Source organism: Dama dama, chromosome 13 (genome assembly GCF_033118175.1).
Source record: "Dama dama isolate Ldn47 chromosome 13, ASM3311817v1, whole genome shotgun sequence".
Lineage (NCBI taxonomy): Eukaryota > Metazoa > Chordata > Mammalia > Artiodactyla > Cervidae > Dama > Dama dama.
Window position 1 is genome coordinate 39,633,304 of NC_083693.1, and position 26,912 is coordinate 39,660,215.

Below are 26,912 nucleotides of genomic sequence, written 5' to 3' on the forward strand. Positions count from 1 at the left end.
GCTATTTTGTTAGCAGGTATTATGTATACTTAAATTTTTAAATAATTATCACACAAATTCACATATATTCCATTTTTCAAGCTTTTCATTGACTCAGACTGGCTTTCTCCCTGTGTGTTCCCAGTAAGTGAGGCTGCATCCCAAATCAACGTGCAGCAGAGGTTTTAAAATATTAACATTTACATAAACATTAACAACTTAAAATCTCTTGATATTATTTAAATTTCACAAATCACGTGGCATCAGAATTCACACGTTCTACTTTTTCAAGCAATTACCTCAAGAGAACAAATTTTAACTCTAATAGCAATCTTTTTCAGACATGCATAGGATCAATGTAATCTCCAGTCTGCCTTCTCCTAATCTTGCAGCTGCATACATGCACAATTTTTCTGATTATGTGATTCTGGTACTCTTGAAAAGACAGTCTTTTTAAACAAAAGAAAATCTAACTTACCTCAAAAGATATTTTGGTATGGAAGAGCAAGGTAATTACAGCCACATTAGAAGCAGATATACCTGGCAAGAGAGTGACACACAAGCCTTAAAACTACAATTTCTTCTATTTCTGCTTATAGGTCCTATTTTTCTTTTGTTGTGGGGTTCCATCACCCACAAAGTCCCTTCTCTAGTCACCTACAGTCTACTGAAGCAGGCACCTGTCCTATTTATAGCTCCAGTGTTCCTCAACCTCTCCTGTTGACAAGCATCACCTGGGGCAGTTAAAAATAAAAATAACAGGCTACACTTGTGTCGATTCAACTTTAATGGATTTGAGGGGAGCCTCCAGAATCCGATTTTAATCAAGCATCCTCAAGAGATTCCTATAGACACATTTAAGAATAAGCTAAAGAGGCCTGCCAGAGTTCTTCACGGTTCCTCCAAATTGATCACCCTCAGGGGATAATCCTCCTCCAGGTATTAGGACTTAGAAATTTGAAAATAGAGCAGGAAAAGTTTGGAGAAAGCAGAATAGCATCTTGTCTACACAGCTGATTTAGGTTTTCAATATCCCTAAAGAATTAGAGGGGGATTTTAGTTTGGGTTGGTGATATAAAGTACACACCACCAGGGTGCAGCACAGAGCTGATAAATTACAGGTGTTAGGGGATTTTTTCTTTTTTGACTACACACTACCACATAAAATAGGTGCACCTACATTTTCCATGAACTCAAGATTACAAGAAAAAAAAAAAAAGCAGCACACTTAAAAGACCCAGGTAAAAGATATTAGCATATAATTCCCACAGTTTTCTGTCTCTAGAGGGTCTTCAATGACAGCTGTTACAGAAAAAAAGTTCCCTTGAAGCAGTGTTACACCTGAATCTAAAACTGGTATTAGACTACAAAGATTCTAGGCAAACCAAAGTGGTGTTCCAATTTTTCTGTCTGAAAGTTTCAAAACGTGTCCTACTGTTTTAACTAGCATTGTAACTGGACGCTTTTAATCAAGCCTTTGGAGTTCTACTAAGTGGGGGGGGGGGGGGGGGGATAGGGAGGGATGGGGGTGGAAAACAACAAGAACAAGCTATGCCAAGGCTACTTTTTCTTACACTTTTTCAAATGTAGTTGAAATGTTGCCACCACCTGTCAAAAAACTACCCATTCCCCATCCATCTTCCCAACTTTTCCAGACTCATCCCCACTTTCTCTTTTCAAGTCTACTTTAAATGGAGAAGAAATATCCTCTAGCAACTCGGGTAGCTTCTACACGTATCACCTCCAAGGGCTTTGTGTTCCTCTTAAATTCCATTAGAGTTGGGTTAAAGATGAGGGAGGACCTGAAGAAGGAATTTTACTTATTTCCCAACTTGCCAAAAGTAGATACACATTCCCGATCTAGATATCTCTTTGTCTAAGAAACGTATGATCCAAGCCCCTGGGGCAATTCTGTGACCTGTGTTTTGAAGTCTTTCAACTGCATAATTTCCAACTTTTAGCTAGAAAAGCTGAGGTGGGAAGAGGAAGAGACAGGGATGACTAGACTAAGACATTCCTGCGAATCAAACAGGCCTAACCAAAACAAACACCAAAACCTTTATAAGAAGTATGAGAACCAGAAATCAAGGCTGTCTTATAGAGCTAGAGCTCACCCTGGAACTTGGTGGTCTAGAAGAGAGGGTTTGCGATCTTTTCAAGTACTTTAGCAAAACTATCTGGACTCTACTGGAAAATGGCTAGATTTTTAGCATGAATCGAGACTACAAGTGACAAAAGCTACTTTAACTCCAGAAGGGGCTTAAGTGACTGTATTCCACTGCTCACAGGAGCCCGTACAGACATCAGAAACAGGGAGGATGTAAGAACCTAATCTCTAGTCTTCTGCGTGCACCCAGAGTCCTCATCTAAGCCATTTGCCCCACCCACTAACCAAGAGCCACTGTCCTAAAGCAAGCATTCTCCACGGGGAAGATGTTTTACCTCCAAAGGGTGAGATCTTACTCCTCCTTTTATGTGTGAAACACGATACACGTGCGGTACATAAGCAGCTATACGGTATATGAACGGTATCAGAATTTCATGGCGTCGAGGAGGAAGAGAATGATGAGCAAAACGTTTTAAAAGGCTTTTCTTAAGAGAACGATAATGGAAAGAAAAAAAAGCTTGAGAAACACTGACCTACAAGGGTCCCGAGGTCAACTATGAAATGAAGGTTCTCACAAGTAATTTTTTCCCCAGACAGCAGCCTGAGTCAGGGGGTCTCTGATTCTGGTTCGACTTCGGCCAGAAAGGGGTTCATCAAAGCTCAAAGGGCAATCCATGCCCGCCGTTCGCTGCCTCACCGGGTGCCGTGTGTGGATGTAACCAATGGCTGGCAAAGAGCTTTGGAAACTGCAAAGCGCTGCACCAAAGCCAGAGAAGGTTTCTATTCTCGGTTGAACGAAATACCGGGAATGGGGCCCCCTCACTTGTTGCTTCCCAGTCCTTCTACCTCAGACCTTCTCTCCACGACCCACTCCTGATTCCACACGCGCACGCGCAGCCCCCCATACACCCGACACGTCCCCGCGACCCCCTCACCCGCGCCACGAGACCTGCGCGCTCCGTTCGGGCCCAGGCGCGGGCCGCGTCCCCAGCCCCCGCCCCCTGCCCGGTTCCCGCCGCCCTCCGGGCCGGCCGAGGCTGCCGTTTCCTAGACAGTCGCGCGTCCGCTCCGCAGCCTCCTGGGCGCGCGCGCCGAAAGAGGAGACTAGGGCGCAGGCGCGGGCCCGGTCCTGCCGCCGGCGCGTGGCCGCGCGCGCGCGCCCCCGAGCGCGGTGGGCGGAGGAGCGGAGGGAGCCGCGGGGCCGCGAGGGGGCGGGGGGGCGGAGAGGGGAGCCCCGGGAGCGCGAGCCGCGGCCAGCGCCGCTGCAGAGCCGAGCGAATCCCCAGCCCCGGCAGCAGGTATGTGTCCCCGCAGCCGGCCGTGGCCGGGGCTTCCCCTGCCACGCTGCCCGGGTCCTGTGGCCGGGGCGGGGGTGGGAGCCGGTCAGGGTTTGCAGGGTACGTGCCCGGGAGGGCTGGGATCTTACCTCTGACCTTCATCCCCTCCGGCCGGGGTAGCAATGCGAGGGTGCCTGGGGCAGCCCAGGGCTTCAGCTCCAGCCTGGAGATCTGCTTCTTGTCACATGCTTCTTATTTATTTTTGCAAACTGCCCTGGTTCGGGTCCAGCTGCAGATGCCTTACCTCCCATTCTTTGCATCCGTGTGCCATCTTGCATTTATTAATAAATCATGCAAGCTGGGGGGGGGGGGGGGGGGATTGCTGCTGGGGGGAATCCCATTGCAGTATAACAAGCGAGCGCCTGTTTTCGGTTTTCGAGTGTGGTATTGAGATGGAAATCCCACACCCCAGGGATTTGTGGCTTGGTTGGTCGTGACCGCTTCCTCGTGGGCTTCCCCCATTTGTCTGGAGGCGCCACAGCGGCAGAATGGACTGGCAAGAAAGGATGGTGGTTTTTCACTGTCAGGCCAGAATCCGGTTCTGGGGACAGGTGCAAGCTACGGCAGACAGTTCCCCTGCTTGCTAACTTGCCAGGGTGGCTTAAAACCAGAAGACTGTTTCCCTTGATTGCCGAGAGGAGGCCTTGAACAGAATTCCTGAGACTTGCATACTCAAACTCATTAAGGTTTTGCATCTGAGGATGACTAAAGCTTGCCACCTGTTGGAAGTTAGACCCCATGAAATTCCCTGTAATCTAGCCCACCAATCCCTGTTTCAGACACTAATACTGAGATAGCAATAAGCCCATATTGATCCCTAATGTATTCTTTAATACTGCTTGGCTTTTGTCTCTTTTAAAATAAAACCTGACTATCATTTGATGCCCCATATGTTATAGATTGAAATGAGATGATTTGTTTATATTCCATACACATATAACATCATATCCTAAAGACTAAATTTCTCTTCAGTTACCTATTTCCCCAGCTTTTCACCTTGCTTCAGGAAACAGTTCCAAAAGTGGGACGTATGAAACTGACTACCTTTTTTTGCTCCCCACCCCCCGAAATGCTATGGTAAAGAAATAGCGAAAGCTAGAAGTATAGAATAAAAATGGTTATCGCAAGATCTTTGGATATGGCAACAGGACTATAATTGCTTCTAAAATATATAGTAGAGTGCCACATTTAATCATGAGAACACATTTTTTTAATGGTCATGTATACCAGATACTGAGTTACGAGTTACTGGTACATGATTTCATTTAATCTTCATAACAAACCTATTATCTCCATGTTGAACATGAAGAGACTAAGACTGAGGTTAGCTAACTTGCCCAAGGTCACACAGTCAGGGACAGGATAAGGATACGAACTCTAGTGCATCTGATTGCTGGGGAACGGGGGGTTTAGTGCGTGGCTGAGGGAGTGGGAGTAATGTTTAACCCTGGTACTGTCACTCCATCTACATTTTCATTAAGATCAAAGCTTATGAATGAGCATACAGGCTTGGATCTGATTTTCCATTTCATAGATTCAATTCAACCTTTGTGACTTTCCAGTAATAGAAACTGTTGTTTCAGAATGGATTTGTGTGGAATTTTTTAAGGTGGCACTGAGCCTATAAACATGGGATTTGAGACATGTCTCTTAGACTTGCAGAGAATGCACTTATGGTTGCCAGATGGGGGGTGGATGGAGGGAAGGGATAGTTAGGGAGTTTGGGATGGACATATGCACACTGCTGTATTTAAAATGGACAACCAACAAGGACCTACTGTATAGCATATGGAACTCTGCTCAATGTTATGTGGCAGCCTGGATGGGATGAGGGGGGTGGGGGGAGAACGGATACATGTATATGTATGGCCAAGTCCCTTTGCTATTCTCCTGAAATTATCACAACATTGTTAATCGGGTATACCCCAATAGAAAATAAAAAGTTTAAAAAAAAATTTTTTTTTAAAGACATGTTTCTGTTCAACTCTCCCAAAACAGTTAAGTTCAAAAAGTTGTTTCCCTTCACATTTAAATCTAAAAAATGTATATGCATCAGGTAGAATGAATCATTCACAGTTTTCATGGTCACATTCCAGTCCTATCTTCTCCCTACACTGCACACCATTTTCTGGTCTCATTGCCAGTCATTAGAACATCAACACACTTGTGTGTATGTGCCTTAACCCGGTGAAGAAATCTAATCAAGCTGTAGACCATAATCCAGTCTCTCTGTGATTGTGGCAGCTCTTCATTTGAAAATCTTATAATCTGTACATTTAACAATGGGTGTAAATTTAATATTTTTATATAAATGCATTATTATAACGCAGCTATGAGATCTTGCTACACATTCCTAACAGTTCTCACTGTGGTTGCATCGATGGGAAATTCATCCAGGGGGACTACAAAGTTTTATACTCAGGTCACATATTTGAGATGGTGGTGAGAAAAGTATAGATAAGCATAAGGGATTATTTGAAAATTATATCCCATGGAAGTTACAGCTTTAATGATAAATTGGTGAATAATATTGTCAGAAATAAAAGACTCTCTTGTAAATTCTACAAGCTCTGTTTTCTTTCTTGGGCAATATGACTGGTTTTAGGACATCATGATGTTACTTTTTTCATTATACTGTATTCTGTTGATAGTAAAGCAATTTGTTACAACCATTTTGCCTCACGGAAGTCACTTGGTTTTGGAAGCGCACAGCTCCAGTGCTTATGGAAATGCTGAGATGGAGCCTTTCTGCCCTGGGGATTTCCAGTTTCTGATCAGATAAACTCAAGATAAGTCCTGATGTTACTGAGCGGGAAGTGGAAAGCAAAGAGAGGCATTGCTTGATTCTGGGGAGTATATGGGTTTTCCAATGGGGAGCACCTCTATCTTCTACAGACAGTAGTCTCATAATTAAAAAGCATCCAAGAAGTCTACTTTCTTTTATTCAAGCAGGATTTTATTTACTGCAGGGCTGAGCACCCTTTTTTGGTGCAGTGGTCAATTTGAGGAACATTAAAACGTTTCTGACTACATATTTGTTTCCCTGAAACATATGTTTACACTGGGAAAAACCATATGGGCAACTATGGATGCTTAAGCTTTTTTTTTTTTTTTTTTATTCCCTTCACCAAGGATTTTTTTTTTTCTTTTTTTGGAAGTGGGGAAGCAACTAAAATTTTTCCAAGCTATATAACTAGCATGCATTGCAGTGACTTATTGTAATGCACATTTTAATGTATTGTTGAGTAAGACACTGGGAACTGGCATATTTGTCTTTCCTTGACTGACCTTGTAGGCTACTTACTTGTGAAATGTTTTGTTTTCTTACACTTAACTTAGTATTCTCTAAAATGAGATATTTGTTTCTGTGTCAACAATCTGGAATAACAAAAGTTCACAGTCAGTTTACTCTGAAATACTCGATTTTCACCAGTCTTCTTTTTCTTTCCTTGGTGGAAGCTATAGCAAGGGTTTTAATTTTATTTAGAAAGCGGTTCACAACCTGCTAGTTAATCCATCTCCTTTCCAAACTGAACCAGAGTTCACAAATGCTGGCCAGGCACACCCACCATAGGATTTTCTCCAATAGTCCTGGTCTCTTGAGAGACCTAGACCTTTGGTTGAACTTGTATGCACTCAGTTTCCCCATAAGGAAAATGTAAGGATTCCTAAAGTGGGCTCACATCTGTGGGTTTTGGGCGCAAGGGAGGATGGAGGCTGCTTATAGGAAAGGGCCAGGAAATCAATTCTCCTGTACCAACATTAGTATCTATTGTGATTTCTACTTGCAAATATGTATGTGTTGTAAAATGTTCAATCATTACATAAATATAGAAGGTAGCGGTCCATGGTTAGATTCTTTGATAGTCTTATACCTTCATGAGACCACCGGTAGTAGTTTGGTATGGATTTCTCTGGATTTTTTAATGCGGACACTAAAATGTTACTGTTCACCAACAATACTATACATAGATGCATACTGCTTTGCAGTTTCTTTTCTTACACTTGGTAGTATACTTTGAACCTCTAGAAAGCCCTTGAATGGCATCCTTCTAGACACGGCCACAATGGGAGCTAGATGAGAGGAGCCCTGTAACCAGGGCTGGAGGAAGGGAACTGATGTGTGCTGTGTCCTGCCATAGATAGTTTCACACTCGTGTCTCCTTTAGCCCTTTGCAAGGACCCTTTGTGGTCAACTCTTTCTAGATTAGAAGAGAAGAGTCTGAGGTGCATGACATAAGGAACAGACGCTGAGGTTCAGGCCCTCATCAGTATGGCCCGGAATCTGGGCCTTTTCCTCCTTCTCACTTCCACTGCAGGATGGAGAGTGCTCTGCCCCACCGTTCTCTGGCCTCCCACCCTTCTCTGCCTCTGCCTATCCACACAGGCCCCCTTGCTGTTCCTGCTGCCTCAGAGCCTTGGCACTAGTGCCTCCCTCTCCTCGACCATGCTGCCTGCAGATTCCTGCATGGTTTGCTCCCTCACCTCCTTTTGGCTCTGCTCAAAGTCTCATCACTCCTTTAAAACTACACACCCTCCCACAGGCATTCCCATCCCTCCTCCTGCTTTGCTTTTATCCACAGCCCCTCTGAACACACTCTATAAAAATCAGCCCCAGGGAATGAACGCTCCAGAGCACAGGGATTTTGTCTATTTTGTTCACTCCCCTAACCCTAGTGCTATGGAAAAGAACTGACAAGTCACCGTGGCATCCTTGAGTCTTTCCAGCCTCCCACACTTCTTGTTATCTTGTAGCCCTTGCAGTTCCCCATCGTGAGCAGTGAAACCTCTCAAATGCAAAGGCTGTATATGTGTTGGGAGTGGGGGAGAACAACAAGGAAAGTGGAGAAGAATCGGGGGGAGATGTTGTCTTACTTTTGAGCCGCTGTTGACAAAAGAGGAACCTCCCAGACAGAGTCAGCCCTTGGAGAGATGAAAAGAAAGTCTCCTGAGGGCTGCAGTGTGTAACAAGGAAGCAAAAGGTAGATGGGCATATGGCTTGGGATGGAAAGGAGACCTGTGTGGGTTCCCTTCTATTTGGAGTGCAGAATGATTTTGAAGACTCCCAAAGAAGGATGCTCTAGATTCCACCAACTTTCCCATGGCCTGAGTCACTAGAAAGGAAAAGGAATCTGTGGACACTCATACAGGCAGGTTAATCATGACACTACCAGCTTCAACATCTTTTTTTTTTTTTTTTAAGGTTGAATACCTGTTGGTGTCTTTCCTGCTTAAGCCAGGGTGTGAAAGTTCATTGCCAAAGCATTTATCTCATGAGTCTGAGTTTTGCAGAAAGCGTACCCCAACAGCATCCCAGCCTGAGATTATTTTGGTCCCAGCAGTTTCAGACTCCGAGTGACCTTTCATTCATCTATTGTTTGCAGTATTTCTTGGGCAGCAGCAAAATGATGGGCATTTGGGACATGAACGTGACTCAGAACACTGTAGGACTGAGTACACTGGAATGCCAGAGGGAGGGAATGGCTATGGGATGAAGTCTCAGTGGAGCCTCTCCTCAGCCACAGGGAAGCCTCCTTGTCCTTCTCTCCTCCTCAGTGCCTTTAATTGCTGCCCTAGGCGGTCCGAATTATCTACCAGGAGAGAATTCCCCTCCAAGAAAATGCAGCCTGCCTGAAACTGCTTTTGATTTGTAATGGAAACTACTCAGTAGCTAGGACAGGGCCGATAACTCGGGCTCCCACAGCTCATTAAAACAAAGAATTTTAATAAGTATTTCTGCTCTTTGCAGCCCAGGTTTTTGGAAGTGCGTGCTGCTATCAGGCAGCTCTTCTCTGAATTTCAGCCTCAAGCCGTAACGCATGCAGTGCTTTCTGCTACTCTTGGCTTGAACTAAGTCTGAAGCGAGTTATTTCATCCGTGATTTTCTGACAGTCCCCTATCCCAGTTACAGAATTGCCATCATGTCCAGCCAATGCAATATAGAAATAAGGTTAAATAACCTTTCTCCAATAATGATTTCCCTTCAAACAGTTAAATCTTTGATTTTACCCGAATTTGATGCAGCGTTGTTTTTTTCAAAAAACAATTTCTGTGACACTGCTAATTCTTTAACCATGGCTACTGAAATTTATTAGTTATACCCTTCAAAACAAAAGAACAAGGTGAAATATATTGTAATTGTGTTCTATTGTTTGGTAGCATAGCTTCAAAAGTCTCTTTGGTTTCTCCCTGTCCTTTCATTATCAGTTCCTATCGGGGACTCTCTGCATTTTCACTCCCTACTTCCTGTCTTACCGGGAACCCCTGTCCCCACCCTTCTACGGAACAGAACTCTTAAAGGTCACCCCTGATTGCCTAATCACAAATCCAATGGCCCTTTCTCAGATTTCGTTCCTGATGGCTCAGCAACATCTGACCCCATTGACTTCCACTCCTTGAACTGCTCCCTGCTGGCAGCGTCTTCCTAACATGTCTGGTCTTTCCTCAGCTCTCAACCTTCCTGTTCTATCAAGAGGCAGTCCTGAGAAGAAATTAGAGTGTGGGCTCTGCCCAGGGTGGGAATCCTGGCTCTAGCTCTTCCTAATTGTGTGACTCTGCACAAATGATTTAATAACCCCATGCCTCAGTTTCCTCATCAGTCAAATGGGAAGAAGAGTAGCTTTGTCATAGGGCTGTCAGGAAGAAGATGAAATGAGTGTGCCTGGTAAACAGCAAGCACTCAGTAAATGTCACCTTTTATCACTGTACCTTCCTGTTTGGATGCCTTCGGAGTCTCTCTTGTAGCTGTGGGATAAAACTGTAACTTTAGCACCTGATTAGTTTGCTCCCTGCCCCGACCCTTTCCAGTGTGTGCCCATTTCTAGCCTTTGCTCTGCTCCTCCTTCCCCGGCCAGAGGAAGGAAAGAGAGCTGAGGGCTGTGCCTGCCTGGCGGCTCTGAGCACAGACCGCCTTGTAATGAAAGACATCCTCCCTTGGGCACTGAGCCTATCTCTCTCAGGCAGATTATAAATTACTTAAGGACACCAGCTGTGATTTATATGCTTAAAAAATATTGCCTCAGCATTTAGCACTGTACTTTACACATAGTAGGAATTTAACTCATATCTTTGAACCGCCAGAACTTTATAGGTTTCCTTGGCCCTCCCCAAATCCTTTTTCCTCTTACACTGAAACACCTATTGATCGGTCCTAAAGCCCATGTAAGCTTTATATGGGGAGATTGACTCGACACCACAGGGCGAGTTAACCACCTCAACCTTTTTGGAATGAGGAGGGATATACAGAAATCATTAAAATAATGGGAGCACAGGGAGTTATTTAATGCCTTTTAAAAGGAGTTTGAAATCCTACCAACCCATGAAGCTGTTAGGATTTTATAAAGTGGAGCTTTTTTCTGTCCTCATGCCATCCACTGCAAGTAAAATGAGCTCTGAGAGTGTAAGTGGCAAATCTTCAGACCTCGTCACAGGCCTGCTCCTGAGCCACTGTGTTCTAGTCCCGTTTTTTTTCCCCTTACTATGCAGGTGAAGAGGACAGTGAAGTTGAATGAAGATCCGAGGAGGGGCTGCCTAAAAAAAATTAATCCTGTTCCCAACATCTGTTGGCATGGCAAATACTCCATCAGTCTCTGCTGTATCTCTGAGGTCGTGTGTAGAGTTGGGCTGCCAGTAGAAGTTTCCCCTCTCTTACCCTGGCAGCCTTACAGACCATGTTCTTTGCATCTTCAGATTCTACTGTAGCAGGGTTTTTCAGCTTCAGCATTATTGACATGTGGGGCTGGATAACTTTGTTGTAGGGGAGCTGTCCTGTGCACTGGTTAGTAGCATCCTTGGCCTCTACCTACTAGATGCCAGTTGTGATGACCAAACAATGTCTCTACATGTTGCCAAATGCCCTCTGGGCATCTTTGGCATCTCCCAGTTGAGAACTATTGCTCTACAGAATCAAACATGGAAACTCAGCATCTTACCATTTTGTAAGAATACCAGAATTGGGACAGTTGGGGGCAATTGAAGATGAAGATTTTAATAGCTGTGAAAGGTGAATTTATGTTTGAAATTACTAACACAGGGAAAATTTAGTGTTATGAGCAGTTATAGATTTTATCATAAATAAGGAGAAGTAAACAAATAAAGTAGTTATAGAAGTTGAGACCATTTTACTCCTAACGGCCTTGGATCTGAATACAGCACCTCATTCTAGGGCTGTTTCAACCATCCTCAGAATATTTTTGTTGGAATTGTATTTAAGGCCTTTGGCAGTGAGTATATAATTGTTTTTAGGCCTTTGACAATAAGTATATTAAGCCAAAAATAATTAATATTTCTGGAGAAATCCTGGTTAATTACCATTGGAGAAAATTATATTTGACCTAAGGTTGGCTGGCTCTCTTCACCAGAGGTTACGTCTGACCACAAAGATGCCTGAAAACAGCACTTGCAGGTGCTTCGGGGGTGAAGGAGGAATGACAAGGCATTTTGGGCTTTGGTGAAGGGCCACATTTGATCAGTACTGTCCATGGCAGTCAGAAAATTTACCTATATACGTGTGATTTGAAACCCAACTCCAAATGACAGTCACCATTGTGTTCTTTCTAAAGACAGCAGCTAATTTTCATGTCACACCCCAAAACCGAAAGTAACAGTAAATATACTGCTTTTTGAAAAATGTTAAGGCTCCAGCCTCAGGAGAGACCTGTTTTGGCCAGAGATCACCTTTGGTGTATTAATTTCCTTTGAAAAGGAGAAGCATACACAGAAGACCCCAAGATGCTCCCTACCCAAGAGTTGAGATATGAGCCTTGTGCAATGTCTTGAATCAAGGAAGCCAGTAGACTAATTGATTCCATGGACAACTGTGAGTATCTTCAATGTTCCAGACTTGTGCTAACAGGTGGAAGGAACTCCAAATGTCATGTCAGTGCTGTGGGCTGAATTGTGTTCCCCCAAAATGCATATGATGAAATCCTAACCCCCAGCGTGGTTATTTGTGGAGAAAGAATCTTGAGGAAATAAATAAGATTAAGTGAGGTCAATGATTAAAAAAACAAACAGATGTATCCCAGTGTTCTCTGCGGTGCTATTTACATTAGCCAGGACACAGAAGTAATGACTGAATAAAGTAGATGTGGTACATATATATGATGGAACATTATCAGCCATAAAAAAGGAATGGAATTGGATCATCTGTAGTGATGAGGATGGACCTAGAGTCTGTCATACCGAGTGAAGTAAGTCAGAAAGAGAAAAACAGATATTGTTTATTAATGCATTTGTAAGGAATCTAGAGAGATGGTACTAATGAACCTATTTGCAGGGCAGGAATAGGATGCAGACGTAGAAAACAGACATGTGGACGCAGGGGAGTGGAGGCTGAGATGAACTGGGAGAGTACACATACACTACCATGTGTAGAATAGGTAGCTAGTGGGAACCTGCTACTCAGCACAGGAAGCTCAGCTCAGTGCTCTGTCATGACCTGGAGGGGTGGGATGCAGGTGGGTGGGAGGGAGGTTCAGGAAGGAAGGGATATATGTCTACATATAGCTGATTCTGAAACTAACACAACATTGAAAAGCAATTATACTCCAATTTAAAAAGAAAAGATTAGCTGAGGTCATAAGGATGGGGCCTTAATCTGCTGGGACTATGTCCTTGTAAAAAGAGGGAGTTCTCTCTAGCTGTCTCTCTCTCTCCCTCTCCCTTTTTCCCCACCCCCAGTGTGAGGACATAGCAGAGAGAAGAGCTCTCACCAGGACTAGACTTTACTGGCACCCTGATCTTGGACCTTTCATCTCCAGAACTGTGAGAAAATAAGTTTGTTATTTAAGCCATGTAGTCTGAGGAATTTTGTTAAGATAGTCTAAGTTGACTAGTACATCCAGCATCCTCACTGTACAGATGAGGAGATTGGACCCAGAGAGGTAAATGACTTTCCCAAGGTCAAGGTACTAAGTTAGTGGTGGAACTGGAGCACTAAACAAGTTTCCTGACCCCTAGTCCAATGTCTGTTCCTCTTTCCCCACTGCCTTGGGTCATTGTTGCTCTTGTTGTTCAGCTGTGCAGTCGTGAAGTGTCCGACTCTTCACGATGCTGTGGACTGCAACACATCTGGCTTCCCTGTCTCTTGATGTCTCCTGGAGTTTGCCCATGTTCATGTCCACTGAATCAGTGATGCCTTCTAACCATGCATACTTATCTCTAAAACCTATCACTCCTCACAGTCCTTATGCTTGCCCTGTTTAGCTCAGCATTGCTGTGAGGATCGGTGAGATGATACAAAAAATGACAGTTTAAGATTCTAAACTATGAAATATTTTACAAATATAAATATCATGATCAACTCAGATTTTGCTTAGGTAGCAGAAATCTGGGAGAAGGCAATGGCAACCCACTCGAGTACTCTTGCCTGGAAAATTCCATGCGCAGAGGAGCCTGGTAGGCTGCAGTCCATGGGGTCACTAAGAGTTGGACACAACTGAGTGACTTCACTTTCACTTTTCACTTTCATGCATTGGAGAAGGAAATGGCAACCCACTCCAGTATTCTTGCCTGGAGAATCCCAGGGATGGGGGAGCCTGGTGGGCTGCCGTCTATGGGGTCACACAGAGTCAGACACGACTGAAGCGACTTAACAGCAGCAGCAGCAGCAGCAGCAGAAGTCTAGGCTTCCTTGGGAGTTCAGCTGGGAAAGAATCTGCCTGCAATGCAGGAGACCCCAGTTCGATTCCTGGGTTTGGAAGATCTGCAGAAAGGATAGGCTACCCACTCCAGTATTCTTGGGTTTTTCCCTGGTGGCTCAGACAGTACAGAATCTGCCTGCAGGTGGGAGATCTGGGTGCGATCCCTGGGTTGGGAAGATACCTTGGTCATCTGAATTAAATTCACCCATTCCCATCCATTTTAATTCACTGTTTCCTAAAATGTTGATATTTACTCTTGCCATCTCCTTCTTGACCACATCCAATTCACCTTAATTCATGGACCTACCATTCCATGTTACTATGCAATATTGTTCTTCACAGAATCAGACTTTACTTTCACCACCGGACACATCCACAACCAAGTGTCTTTTACACTTTGGCCCAGCCACTTCATTCTTTCTGGAGCTATTTCTCTGCTCTTCCCCAGTAAAATATTGGACACCTACCAACCTGGGGGGCTCACCTTCCGGTGTCATATCTTTTTGCCTTTTCATACAATTCATGGGGTTCTCCAGGCAAGAATACTGAGGTGCTTTGCCATTCCTTTCTCCAGTGGACCATGTTTTGTCAGGACTGTCCACTATGACCCGTCCATCTTGGGTGGCCCTACACGGCATGGCTCATAGCTTTGTTGAGTTATGCAAGACTGTGATGCGTGTGATCATTTTGGTTAGCTTTCTTTGATTGTGGTGAGGCCATCAAGATGGCGGAGTAGAAGGATGTGTGTTTATCTTCTCTTTTACAAAGGTCAAGAAAGAGTCGATTCCTTGGTTCTGTTTGGCTGAAGTATGATAATGTTTTGCTCCCACAGATTCTGCATATGACTCTGCTTCTTGAATTAAAACATGTCTCTCTTTCTCCAAGTCTAGTTTATTACCTGTATGTGAGTGTTAGTCACTCAGTCGTGTCTGACTCTTTGCGATCCCATAGCCTATAGCCCGCCAGGTTCCTCTGTCCATGGAATTCTCCAGGCAAGAATACTGGAGTGGGTTGCCATTCCCTTCTCCAGGAGTTCTTCCCAAACCAGGGCTTGAACCTGGGTTTCCTGAACTGCAGGCAGATTCTTTACCATCTGAGCCACTACTTGGGTTCCTACGATACATAAACAGGTTTCATTTCCCAACATTTTCCATAATTATTTCACCCAGTTTTTAACCTTCCAGAAAGAATCTTCATCTGTTATATGATAAACTATAATAGCTCCATTTGAATCTCTGTAGCAAATTGGACCCAATGCAAGGAATCTCTTTTGACCTGCTGTATACCATGTAGCAAGATTTACTTTTCTCACCAGTATTTCGCTTCTGAAAGCGGTGGTGTCGGCTTGTCTTGCTGCTCAGGGATGTCATCAGAGGCCAGCGTTCCGATTAGCATTTTGTTCCTCATGGTCATGAGCAGATGCTTCACTTCCAGGCATTTCATGTGTATTCCAGGCAGGAAGAAGGAGAGGGACAACGGTGAAGTACAAAAGCTTTTTCCTCTCCAGGTTTTACCTTCATACTGGGGAAGGGACTTCTTGTTTTGTTTTATTTTATTAATCAGGACTATATCACATGACCACTTCTTAATGCAAAGGTGTCTGGGAATTCAAGTATTTTGCTTTCTAGCCTCTACTGTAGAGGGAGAAAAGGATTGAATGCGGCTTGTGAGCCAAGTTAAGATAATTATCACAGAGAACATGGCATCTCTGCAGAATCATTGGAGGCTAGAGAGCCAGGCTCAGAATTTAATCAAGGTGGCCAGGCGCAGCTCAAAGGCACTGGACGCTCCTGTACTAGTCTGGGCTGATCACTTGCAGTCAACATTCAAGCCGTACCCCTGGATTCGCATTCCACCACAGTCATACTTTTGCGTTCTTATTAAGGATTCAAAGTCTTTGGATGAGCCTGGATCACATTTCCATGTTGTAATATATGGGAAGGGTAGGGAGTATGGCCTCCTCTTGGGCTTCCGTAATGGCCAAAGGGGGAGTCTGCCCACCACCCATCTTGTAATTCCTCCAAACAGAGAGGATGCTACAATGCTATGCAGCCAAAAATGACAAATAGTCACCATCCCCCTATTTTATAGATGGCGAACCCAGAGTTCAGAAGGAGGAAAGAGCTCAGTCTATACCACTGAGTGGGTGAAGGGCAATGGCAGGATTTTATCTTATCCTGATGCCCCCAAACTGCTGGGTCCCAGAGAAGCAGCTCCCCTCAGAGTCTTCTCAGAATCTTTGACATTCCCTATGTTGAGGGAGGGTTGTCTTGGAGGCAGTCCCTCCTTTTTCCAGCAGTCCGTGGGTAATTCCCTCTCTCCCTGTAGGATCTTCCCAACAACTGCTTCCTCTTTGTATACTGTCCTCCTTTCCAAAAGTAAGAACAACCTTGCTGACACTAGGACTCCCATAAGACAATATTGAATGGAATTTTTTTTAATGAAAATGCTATGTGGTAAGTACCCCACACTTCTGAAGAGGAATAGCTAGGCAAAACCCCTCAAGATTTATATAAAGTGGATAAAATTTTCTAGCTGCCATCACCCACCAGCCTGTGTGAAAAAAGACTAGACAGGTACTTCCCTTGTGGTCCACTAGTTAAAGATCCCATGCTCCCAGTGCAGGGGTCATGGGTTCAATCCCTGGCCAGGGAACTAAGATCCGTATCCACATATAGCGTGGCCAAAAATAAATGAATAAAAACACTCTACAAAATAAAATATATATTAAAAAAGAAAACATAATTCTCAACTTAAAAAAAAAAGACTAGTCAAGAAGATTTGATTCACTGGGCAGACTTTGAGGGACAGTGCAACTGGAGATGGGCAGAGAGAGCCTTAGTTTTCCTCCCAGCCAAGGGAGAGGGCTCCCACAGCACCCTCACTTTGGTGCCCCTGACTCAGATCCTATGGAGATTCCCATAAGGCCTTTGTCAGAAGCCATAGCTGCATCCCAAGGTATGTTCAATCTTTGGACACCAACCCAGAGAATGCTGTCAGTCAAGGGAGCTTTACAGTCAAGTGCAAAGACTTTGGCCCCTTTACTTCAATCCTTGTCAACTCCTCCACCCCTGGTCCACCACTGATCCTGGAAAGCGAGAGCAATGGAAGAAGTGAAGGAGAGAAAAGCAGATTTCATCTCCTTCCCCATTTGCAAGACCTCAAGCTGTGAGTTAGTCTGAGCCATGTGAAGGGAAAGAACTTTGAGCTAAATGTAAGATTGAAGATTTGATTTAGACCAGATGAATTTAAAACAAAAAACAACACCTGAAAATTAGTCTTAATTGCTGAAATTAGGTGGTCCTTGAAAGTGTGAGTAATCAGAAAGCTGTGGAGTCTATTTGAAGACAAAGGTTGGGGAGAGAGAAGGCTGTTTCTAGTTATAACCACATTCAGACTGTTGTTACTCTCCTTTTCCAAAGATAACATTCCAACTTTTGAGAAAATGCATGGGACTAAGGCATAGGATTTCTGGAGTCAAGCCCCCACTATTCCATACACTAGGAGGGTAACTCTGAACCAGTCATTTTGTTTTCTGGGTCTTGGCATCCTCTCCCCAAATGATGGGATTGTGCTTTGTGATTTAGGTATCCCAGAATAATTTCTCTACTCCTCTGAACTGTGCAGTGACTTAAAACAGCAGGACAAAATAATTCACACAGCGAGCTTGCTTTACAAATTGTACTTCAGTTATATTTGTTGGAAGAGTCAAGCATAGATGAATGGCATTTGGCAGGAGCAAATCTTAGTACATCCGAAACCCTTAATTATGCATGATAGGCAGCTCTGTAGCTTGGTCTATGTCAAAAGATGCCACATTATCAAATGACACATTGTAGAGATGTGTCCGTTTTTGCAACAGCTTGTTCATCTGTAGCATGATTGTCCTGTGTCAGACAGGTAGCATCCATGTTGTCACCTGCATCTGCATTTGAAAATCTAAGTGCTCCTATATTTAAAGTCCCCTTGTCTAGTTCCTGTGGAGATGAATCCATTGAAATTGATGACACTAAATAGGAAGTTTAGTGATAACATATTTATTTCCAGAGCTTGTATGTAGTTAAATATCACCATACTAGGTATAAGTTTTGTACGCAGCTCTTTATGAATTTTATTATGTATGTAATATATATAAAAATCACAAATAATTAATACATATATTAGAAGCACTTTTCCTGCAAAAAGAAAATCATATGTAATCCTTCTACCCTAACAGGCTTCCCTAGTGGCTCAGACTTTGTGAAGAATCTGCCTGCAATGCAGGAAATTGGGTTTAACCCTGCTGGTTCAATCCTTGGGTCAGGAAGATCCTCTGGAGGAGGGCATGGCAACCCACTCCAGTATTCTTGCCTGGAGAATCCCATGGACAAAGGAGGCTGGTGGGCTACAATCCATGGGTCACAAAGAGTCAGACACAACTGAGCAACTAACACTACTCTATAAATAATTACTATTCCCCTTTTGTGCTTATGCTTTCAGACCTATTTTGCAAATATACAGATATTAACGATCTTTTTCTTTTTTATTATTTATTTTGGTAGAATACACATAACGTAGAATTTACCATTTTAGGGAACGTCCCTGTCAGTCCAGTGGTTAATACTCTGTACTCCCAATGCAGAGGGCATGGGTTCAATCCCTGGTCAGGAAACTAAGATCCTGCATGCTACTAGCTGTGGCCAAAAAAAAAAAGAATTTACCATTTTACCTATTTTGGTAAAATAGGCATAACATAGAATTTACTATTTTGACTATTTTTAAATATATAGTTCAGTGACATTAAGTACATTCACATTAAGTTCTGGAGATCTGCTGAATGAAATAGAGCCTGTAATTAAGTAAATCCACATTGTTGTGCACCATCACCACCATCCATGTCCAGAACTCTCCTCATCTTGCAATATCAAAGCCCTGTACCTAATAAACACAAGGACTTTTTTTTTTTCCCGCTGCACAACGCCACTACACACACTTTGTGTTATTGATGTCACAAATTTTCTTTTTATATCTTATCTCATATTTTGAGGCATGTATGTTCAGTTTAATAACTTACTGAAGACAACAAGGAGGCCTGTGTAACAAAAGTAGGAAATAAAACTGGAAAAGAGCATTTGCAGGGCCTTGTGGACTATGGTGAGCATTGAATTTCATGCAAAATTTACTGGGACATCTTTGTATAGTTGAGGGCGGAGGAGTAACATGATATAGTTTGTCTTACTGGGCTGCTTCCTAGAGTTTGACTAGCAGTGGGTGGGAGAGAAAACAGACAAGTTGTGGGGAGTTTCTTTCAGTTGAGAGTTGATAGTGTCATGGACCAGGTTGCCCTCAATGGAAGCAGAGACAAGTGGTTGGATTCTGGATATATGTGGAAGGTAGAACCAATAGGATTTGTTGATGGATTGGATGTGAGGTGAGAAAGAGAGAGGAGTCAAGGTTGACTTCAAGGTTCTGGGCTTGAGCCACCAAATGAAATTGCCATTTCCTGAAGTGGAGGTGGAGGAAAGTGAAAGTGAAAGTCGCTCAGTCGTGTCCCACTCTGTGACCCCATAGACTATACAGTCCATGGAATTCTCCAGGCCAGAATACTGGAGTGGGAGCCTTTCTCTTCTTCAGGGGATCTTCCCAACCCAGGGATGGAACCCAGGTCTCCTGCACTGCAGGTGGATTCTTTACCAGCTGAGCCACAAGGGAAGCCCAAGAATACTGTAGTGGGTAGCCTATCCCTTCTCCAGGGGATCTTCCCAACCCAGGAGTTGAACCAGTGTCTCCTGCATTGCAGGTGGATTCTTTACCAACTGAGCTATCAGGGAAGCACGAGATGGAGGGGGAGGAGATTTTAGGTGGGGTGAAATGAAGAGTTCTGTTTCAGTCATTTTCAGTTTTACAATCTATGAGATGTCTCATTGAAGAAGTCAAGTAGGCAGCTGGATATGCAAGTCTGGTGTTCAAGGGAAAGAATGGGGCCAGAGATAGCATTTTGGAGAAAGCATGTGTGAATGACATTTTTAAGTCATGAGACTGAGTGAGCTCACCTAGGCCCGGGAAGAGAGGAGAAGTGAATAAGATAAGAGGTCTGACTAATGAGCCCTGGGGCATGTCAACATTTAGAGGTCAAGAGGAGGTAGAGGACCCGGTGAAGGAAACTGAGAAGGAACATCCATTGAAGCCAGAGATAAAGAGTACAAAATATTTCAAGAAGGAAGAGTGAGTGGTCCGTTGTCCCGTGTGTCTGAGAAATTAAGCGGTGTGTTTAGCAACATGAAGGTCATGCCTCGTACTTGGGATGTGGCTCTCGTCACCAGGTTCTGTTAACAGATGATGTCAGGGACTCCTGAATCAGGCAATTCTCCTTCCTTTCAGAGCTTTTGATTCTTAGAGTTCTTCTGCTGCATATTCACATCCATTTTGAAATTGGGGCTATTTTGTCTGTACAAATTCTTCACCAAATCCTGTCTGGGAGGAGAGGAAGACATTTTGCGCCCTCTAACTTTCCTTCCTGAAAGGTCTGTGCTGTCTTTTTTTTTTCTTTGAAATCTTTAGTTGCACCACACGGCATGTGGGATCTTAGTTCCCTCATCAGCGATGGAACCCATGCCCCCTACATTGGCAGCGCAGGGTTTTAACCACTGAACTACCAGGGAAGCCCCTTTATGATGTATTCCTTGATAGAAAATCACAGTCCCTGACTGTCTCAACAGCTGTCTGCGTGTGTGCTTGCTCAGTCATGTCCGACTCTTTGTGACCCCCATGGACTATAGCCCACTAGGCTTCTCTTGATTTCTCTGGGAAAAAAAAATCTGTCTTGATTTCCCAGGCAAGAATACTGGAATGGGTTGCCATTTCCTACTCCAGGGGATCTTCCTGACCCAGGGGTTGATCCCCTGTCTCCTGCATCTCCAGCATTGGCAGGCAGATTCTTTACTGCTGTGCCACCTGGGAAGCCTTCTTAACAGTTACCACTTATGTAAAAGAACTTTATCTTTTAGCTGAATGTTAAACATCTCATCCTCCAGGAGATGATTATCTAATTTTCTAAATCAGTTGATCCCAAAATGAGTATTCTGCCTTCTCTTGGACCTTCCAAGCAAATAGGTGTTTTTCCCTGCCTCAGAGTGGAGAAGTCTTGTGTTAGTGTGATCTGTTCTTTAGCTCACTAGTTTTCCTTACATTCATCACCCAACGATTATTTAACAAAATTACAATATACTATACTATATGCATTGAGTCTAATTTGAGAAAGAAGCTCTTAGAAAGAGTTTACCAAGTCCCAAGCAGAAGGAGAAGAGGGCATCAGAGGATGAGGTGCCTGGATGGCATCACTGATGCAATGGACATGAACTTGGGCAAACTTAAGGAGACGGTGAAGGACAGGGAGGCCTGGCGTGCTGCAGTTCATGGGGTCACAAAGAGGCAGACATGGCTTGGCATCTGAACAGCAACAAAGCAGAAGTGATTCCCATGGGCAGGAAGGGCAGGAAGACCTTAAAGGAAAGAAGGATTGTGAAAAGGTGTGGAGGGTAAGAAAATGTCATGTCCCAGGAAAGTAGAGCATTAGCTGGGCCTCAAAAGGTAGAAAGGATTTGAACAGGTAGAGCAAAAGATAATCATGCAACATATTTAGCATCACAGTCAAAGTTAGTGCTGGTTGCAATTACTGTTTATACAGACAGGTTGGCCTGAAGAGATGGGTTCCTTGTAAGAGATAATTCACATTGAATCATGAACCCGTGAAACTCATTCACACTGGCCTGTGCTTGAGTGGCCAGGGGTATAAAGATCCTAGATTACCTTTCAGAGGGATACTGATGGTCTGTAGTGGTAGTGAGGCACCTTAGAATTTATAAATAAGATTGCCTTAATTTGTCTATTCATTTGCATTCATATGTGAGACACTGAAGAAATATGAAGACAGATAGGCCCCAGTGTTCAAAAGCCTTGAATGGTGACTTGCCAAACCACATCCCCCACAAACTGCAAAAGGTATTCAAACCAAGTCCCTGGAACCTGTAAGTGTTACTTTTTGGGGGAGGAGGGAATGTGATTTGAGGCAGATGTGATTAAGTTAAGATTCTTGAGATGAGATCATTCTGGATTATCATGGACACATGGAGAAGAAGTGGCAGTGTGACCCAGAGGCCAAGACTGGAATGATGAGGCTACAAGCCAAGGAGCACCTGGAGTGACGAGAAAGTGGAAGAGGCCAGAGCCAGAGCTTCTCCCAGAAGGAGCACAGCCTTCACTTCACTTCAGTTCAGTCACTCAGTCGTGTCCGACTCTTTGCAACCCCATGAACCGCAGCACGCCAGGCCTCCCTGCCCATCACCAACTCCCGGAGTTTACTCAAACTCATGTCCATCGAGTCGGTGATGCCATCCAGCCATCTCATCCTCTGTCGTCCCCTTCTCCTCCTGCCCCCAATCCCTCCCAGCATCAGGGTCTTTTCCAATGAGTCAACTCTTCTCATGAAGTGGCCAAAGTATTGGAGTTTCAGCTTCAGCATCAGTCCTTCCAATGAACACCCAGAACTGATCTCCTCTAGGATGGACTGGTTGGATCTCCTTGCAGTCCAAGGGACTCTCAAGAGTCTTCTCCAACACCACAGTTCAAAAGCATCAATTCTTCGGTGCTACCAACACATTAATTTTGGAACTTTGGCCTCAAGAACTGTGAGAGAATACATTTCTACTCTTTAAAAAGAATACCTCCATGTTTGTGATACTTTGTTACAGTAGCTACAGGAAACTTAATCATATTAATTATGGTTATTAACAAATGGTATATGGCCCCATCACTTCATGGCAAATAGAAGGAGAAAAAGTGGAAGCAGTGACAAATTTTATTTACTTGGGCTCCAAAATCACTGCAGATGGTGACTGCAGCCATGAAATTAAAAGATGCTTGCTCCTTGGAAGAAAAGCTATGACCAACCTAGACAGTATATTAAAAAGCAGAGACATCACTTGGCCGACAAAGGTCCATACTATCAAGGCTATGGTTTTTCCAGTAGTCATGTATGGATGTGAGAGTTGGACCATAAGGAAGGCTGGGCACCAAAGAATTGATGCTTTTAAATTGCGGTGCTAGAGAAGACTCTTGAGAGTCCCTTGGACAGCTAGGAGATTAAAGCCGTCAATCCTAAAGGAAATCAACCCTGAATATTCATTGGAAGGACTGAAGCTGAAACTCCAATACTTTAGCCACGTGATGTGAAGGGCCAGCCCTTTGAAAAAGACCCTGAGGCTGGGAAAGATTGAAGGCAAGAGGAAAAGGGGATGATAGGATGAGACAGTTGCATGGCATCACCGACTCAATGGACATGAATTGGAGCAAACTCTGGGAGATAGTGAAGGGCAGGGAAGCCTGGTGTGCTTCAGTCTGTGTGGGTTTAGAAGAACCTGGTAGTTTAGTGAACGTCACCCGCTTTGTGACATTAGGGAAGCAAGTCCAGAACATAACTATAATATAGCAAGCTGAATTCAATTATTGGGACTTCTCTGGTGTTCCAGTGGCTAAAGCTCTTTGTTCTAATGCAGGGGGCCCAAGTTCAGTCCCTGGTCAGGAAACTAGATCCCACATGCCACAACTAAAGATCCAACTAAGACTTAATGCAGCCAAATATGTATATATAGTCTCTGATCAGCTTTTGGTATACTCACTCTGGGCCCTGGTAGTGAACTTGAGCATTTTGGATCCTGAAAGGGAAGCTTTCTCTCTTTCTCACACATGTACCAATGAATACATTTGCAACCTGGTTTTTATTTCTTGCGAGTTTGATTAGCATGATTTAGCTAATCATGCAAAGGTTGACTCAACCTTGAGAATGACAAAACTAGAGACCACATCCTGACGCTTAGTGAATTTGCCTGCTAAAGCCACATGATCAGACTTCTTGAGAAACAGGCTTGGAGTCTTCCAGATACTGTCTACTGTTACTGTTGATCCCTCTACACCTCCTAAGGGAACATCATGCTTCTCCCTCAATTTAAAATCTGGGAAACGTATTTATTCAGCAGACATTTTTTTCTTGGCGCTCACCTATAGGGGTGAAGTAAAGGGGCTGCTGAGGCCTGGAGAGCTCATTGATGTATCTTTCAGGAGAATGACCTCAGTTCCTGTGTTAGTTTCCTGGGGATGCTGTACCAGACACTGAGAGACTTAAAAGAACAGAGATTTATTCTCTCACAGTTCTGGAGGCCGAAAGTCTAAGATCAAGGAGTCAACAGGGCTATATTCCCTCCGAAAGCTCTGGCGGTAAATCATCTTTGCCAGTTCTGGTGGACGCAGGTGTTTCTTGGATTGTGGCCTCATCACACCAGTCTGTGCCTTGGTCTTCACATGGCCTTCTCTGCCTTCTCTGCGTCTGTCTCTTTTAAAGAAACCTGTCATTGAATTTAGGGCCTACTCTACTCTAATATGTCCTTATTTAATTAATCACAGAGACCTATTTCTAAATAAGGTCAAACGAGTTTTGCAGGGGTGCTGGTCAACTGACTATAGCTCCTTAAACTGGAAAAGCTGCATGGGCTGGAATGAGTCTTCGGTTATGCTAAAATAAATATGAATTGGGGACTTCCCTATTGGTCCAGTAGTTAAGACTCTGTGCTGCCAATGCGGGGTTCAATCAGGGTTCAATCCTGGTTGGGGAACTAAGATCCTGCATGCCATGTGGAATGAACAAAAGATTAAAAAAAAATTTAATAAAAAATATGTCATCTACAGCCCAGACTAGGTAGATCTCAATCTGCAAGTGCATGGGCTATAAGATATCATGTGTGTGTGTGTGCTCAATCACGTCTGACTTTTTATGACCCCATGGACTGTAGCTGCCTGGCTCCTCTGTCCATGGAATTTTCCAGGCAAGATTTCTGGAGTGGGTTGCCATTTCCTGCTCTAGGGGATCTTCCCTACCCAGACATGGGATCAAACCCATGTCTCCTGCATTGGCAGGCAGTTTCTTTACTGCTCTGCTATCTGGGAAGCCCATAAGATAGCATGTGTGAATGTTAATCGCTCAGTCATGTCCAACTCTTTGCGACCCCATGGACAATAGCTCACCAGGCTCCTCTGTCCATGGAATTCTCCAGGCAAGAATACTGGAGTGGGTTGCCATTTCCTTCTCCAATAAGATAGCATAAGGAAGCTTAATAATGATCAAGAGACCACACTGGCTGGTGGCAGCAGTGCTGCGCAATGTCTCCTGTTAAGATCCCTAAAGGCACCTCTCCAAACAAGGAACCTGCCCATCTGGCTCCCTTTCCCTCCTCTAATTCAGATCACTCCAGCAGTACTGCTCTCTGCAGATGGAGCCAGTTCCCGCATCACCTGCTGTTCTCTGTTGGTGTGGACACCTGTCTCCTGGCCCAGGGTCTTTACAGCTTTGTAGCTTTCCGTGGACACTCTGGCACTTATTCCAAAGGCTTTTTTTCTCCTGTTGGGATAGGTTTGTCTTCTAAGGGCTGCCCCGCCCATAGTCATTCTAGTTACCCAAGCTATTGCCATCTTGGCATTTGTGCCTGAAGCTCAAAATGTCGAATGAAGGCATGTCTCCATGGCACCCCTGGACTCATGGCACTCTACGGAGAAGTTACTGACCTTATCTTTAGTCAGGTTAACCTGTGGCATACTCCAATGTTGGTTTCTTTATGATTCTTCTCATCTCAGTAAGAGGACAGTGCATTCTAGGCCAGAGTGTTGCATTCTAGCTTCCCAAACTGTTTTCTTATTACTCATTTACTCGTAAGGAGACCCTGGAAAGCACATTGTGCAAATTAAACCAACCCTATAGGCAAAAACTGCCTCTGCCGCCTTGCGCTATGCCCATGTTCCAGCTGTATTGGAATAAAGCATCTGAAACCAGCGCACAGGTAGCAGAATGGCCAGTCTACCAAGTTGCCGCAGGACTAGAGTTCCAGTTCCAGATCATCTACCCACTGACAGTGTAGATCCAGAAAAGGTTTTCAACCTCCTTGAACCCAAGTTCTGTAAATTGTAATTCATCTGTAAGTTGGGCCTAAAATTATGTACTTTGAAAAATTGTGAACTGTGAAAATTTAGTGAGATGGCGAACGCATGTGAAAACTTAGTGCCGTGCTGGTTGCGAGTCACCACTCTATAAATCTACTGCCGTGACTATAGGCAGAATCCACAGCACAGCTGACAAAGAGTGATCGTCTGATAGCACCATGCAGATTCAATGACATTTCCAGTGAGCCCACGTGACTGTAATAACACCCTTGCCTAGAAATAACATATCTGCCATGAGTTCATGTCTTTTCTCTAGATCTTTCCCTGTTTTTCTGCCCTTTTCTCATACCTCAGTGGAAGAATTATTCTTCCTTTTCAAAACTGATAATCTCTGTATTTGTGATTCCATCCTTCCCACCTACATCAGAACTCTATTTACACAGTCCATCCCTTTATTGGCTGTATTCCCTCAACAAACCCAAGTTGTGCCTTTGCTTAAAAACACTATTCCTTAATTCTGCAGTGCATTCAAGATACATGTGGTCGCTCCTTCCCTTAGCTGTCAAACTTCTTGAGTACTTCTAAAATTAATTCACAAATGTCTGTTTCACATGAGCCCGTGCTGCGTACAGTGATGGGCAGTGGGCATCCATCATGGCTGTCAGTGGAGGACGATACCACCGCGTCTCCTGCAGCTTGATCTTGAGCTAAACGGTGACCAAATCTGAGCAGCTTCTGGTCTGGCACTTGTCCAACTCTGTTCCATCACACTGGGCCCATCAGTTTCTGTTCTCAAATCTCACCAGCTTCATTTCAGTTTCTTGAACAGTCTCAAGTTCGCTCACCGGATTAATCCCTGTGTCTCCTTTAGATTCCAATTAG

At 44.0% G+C, this 26,912-nt stretch overlaps 2 protein-coding genes across 4 annotated transcripts in view; one reads left to right on the top strand and one right to left on the bottom strand.

Annotated features, from left to right (window-relative positions):
* Window positions 1-3,073, bottom strand: part of NRG4 (neuregulin 4) — a 109,692-nt gene extending 106,619 nt beyond the window's left edge. For 2 of the 3 annotated variants that reach the window (XR_009695429.1, XM_061158915.1), the window contains exons 1-2: window positions 3,022-3,073; window positions 458-519 (exon numbers count right to left, since the gene is read on the bottom strand). The gene's annotated coding sequence lies outside the window, so the exon portion shown is untranslated. The remainder of the gene's footprint in view (window positions 1-457; window positions 520-3,021) is intronic. The other variant, XR_009695430.1, reaches the window with a different exon arrangement.
* Window positions 3,074-3,283: 210 nt separating this feature from the next.
* TMEM266 (transmembrane protein 266) overlaps window positions 3,284-26,912 on the top strand; it is a 123,613-nt gene continuing 99,984 nt past the window's right edge. The window contains exon 1 of the mRNA XM_061158913.1: window positions 3,284-3,384. The gene's annotated coding sequence lies outside the window, so the exon portion shown is untranslated. The remainder of the gene's footprint in view (window positions 3,385-26,912) is intronic.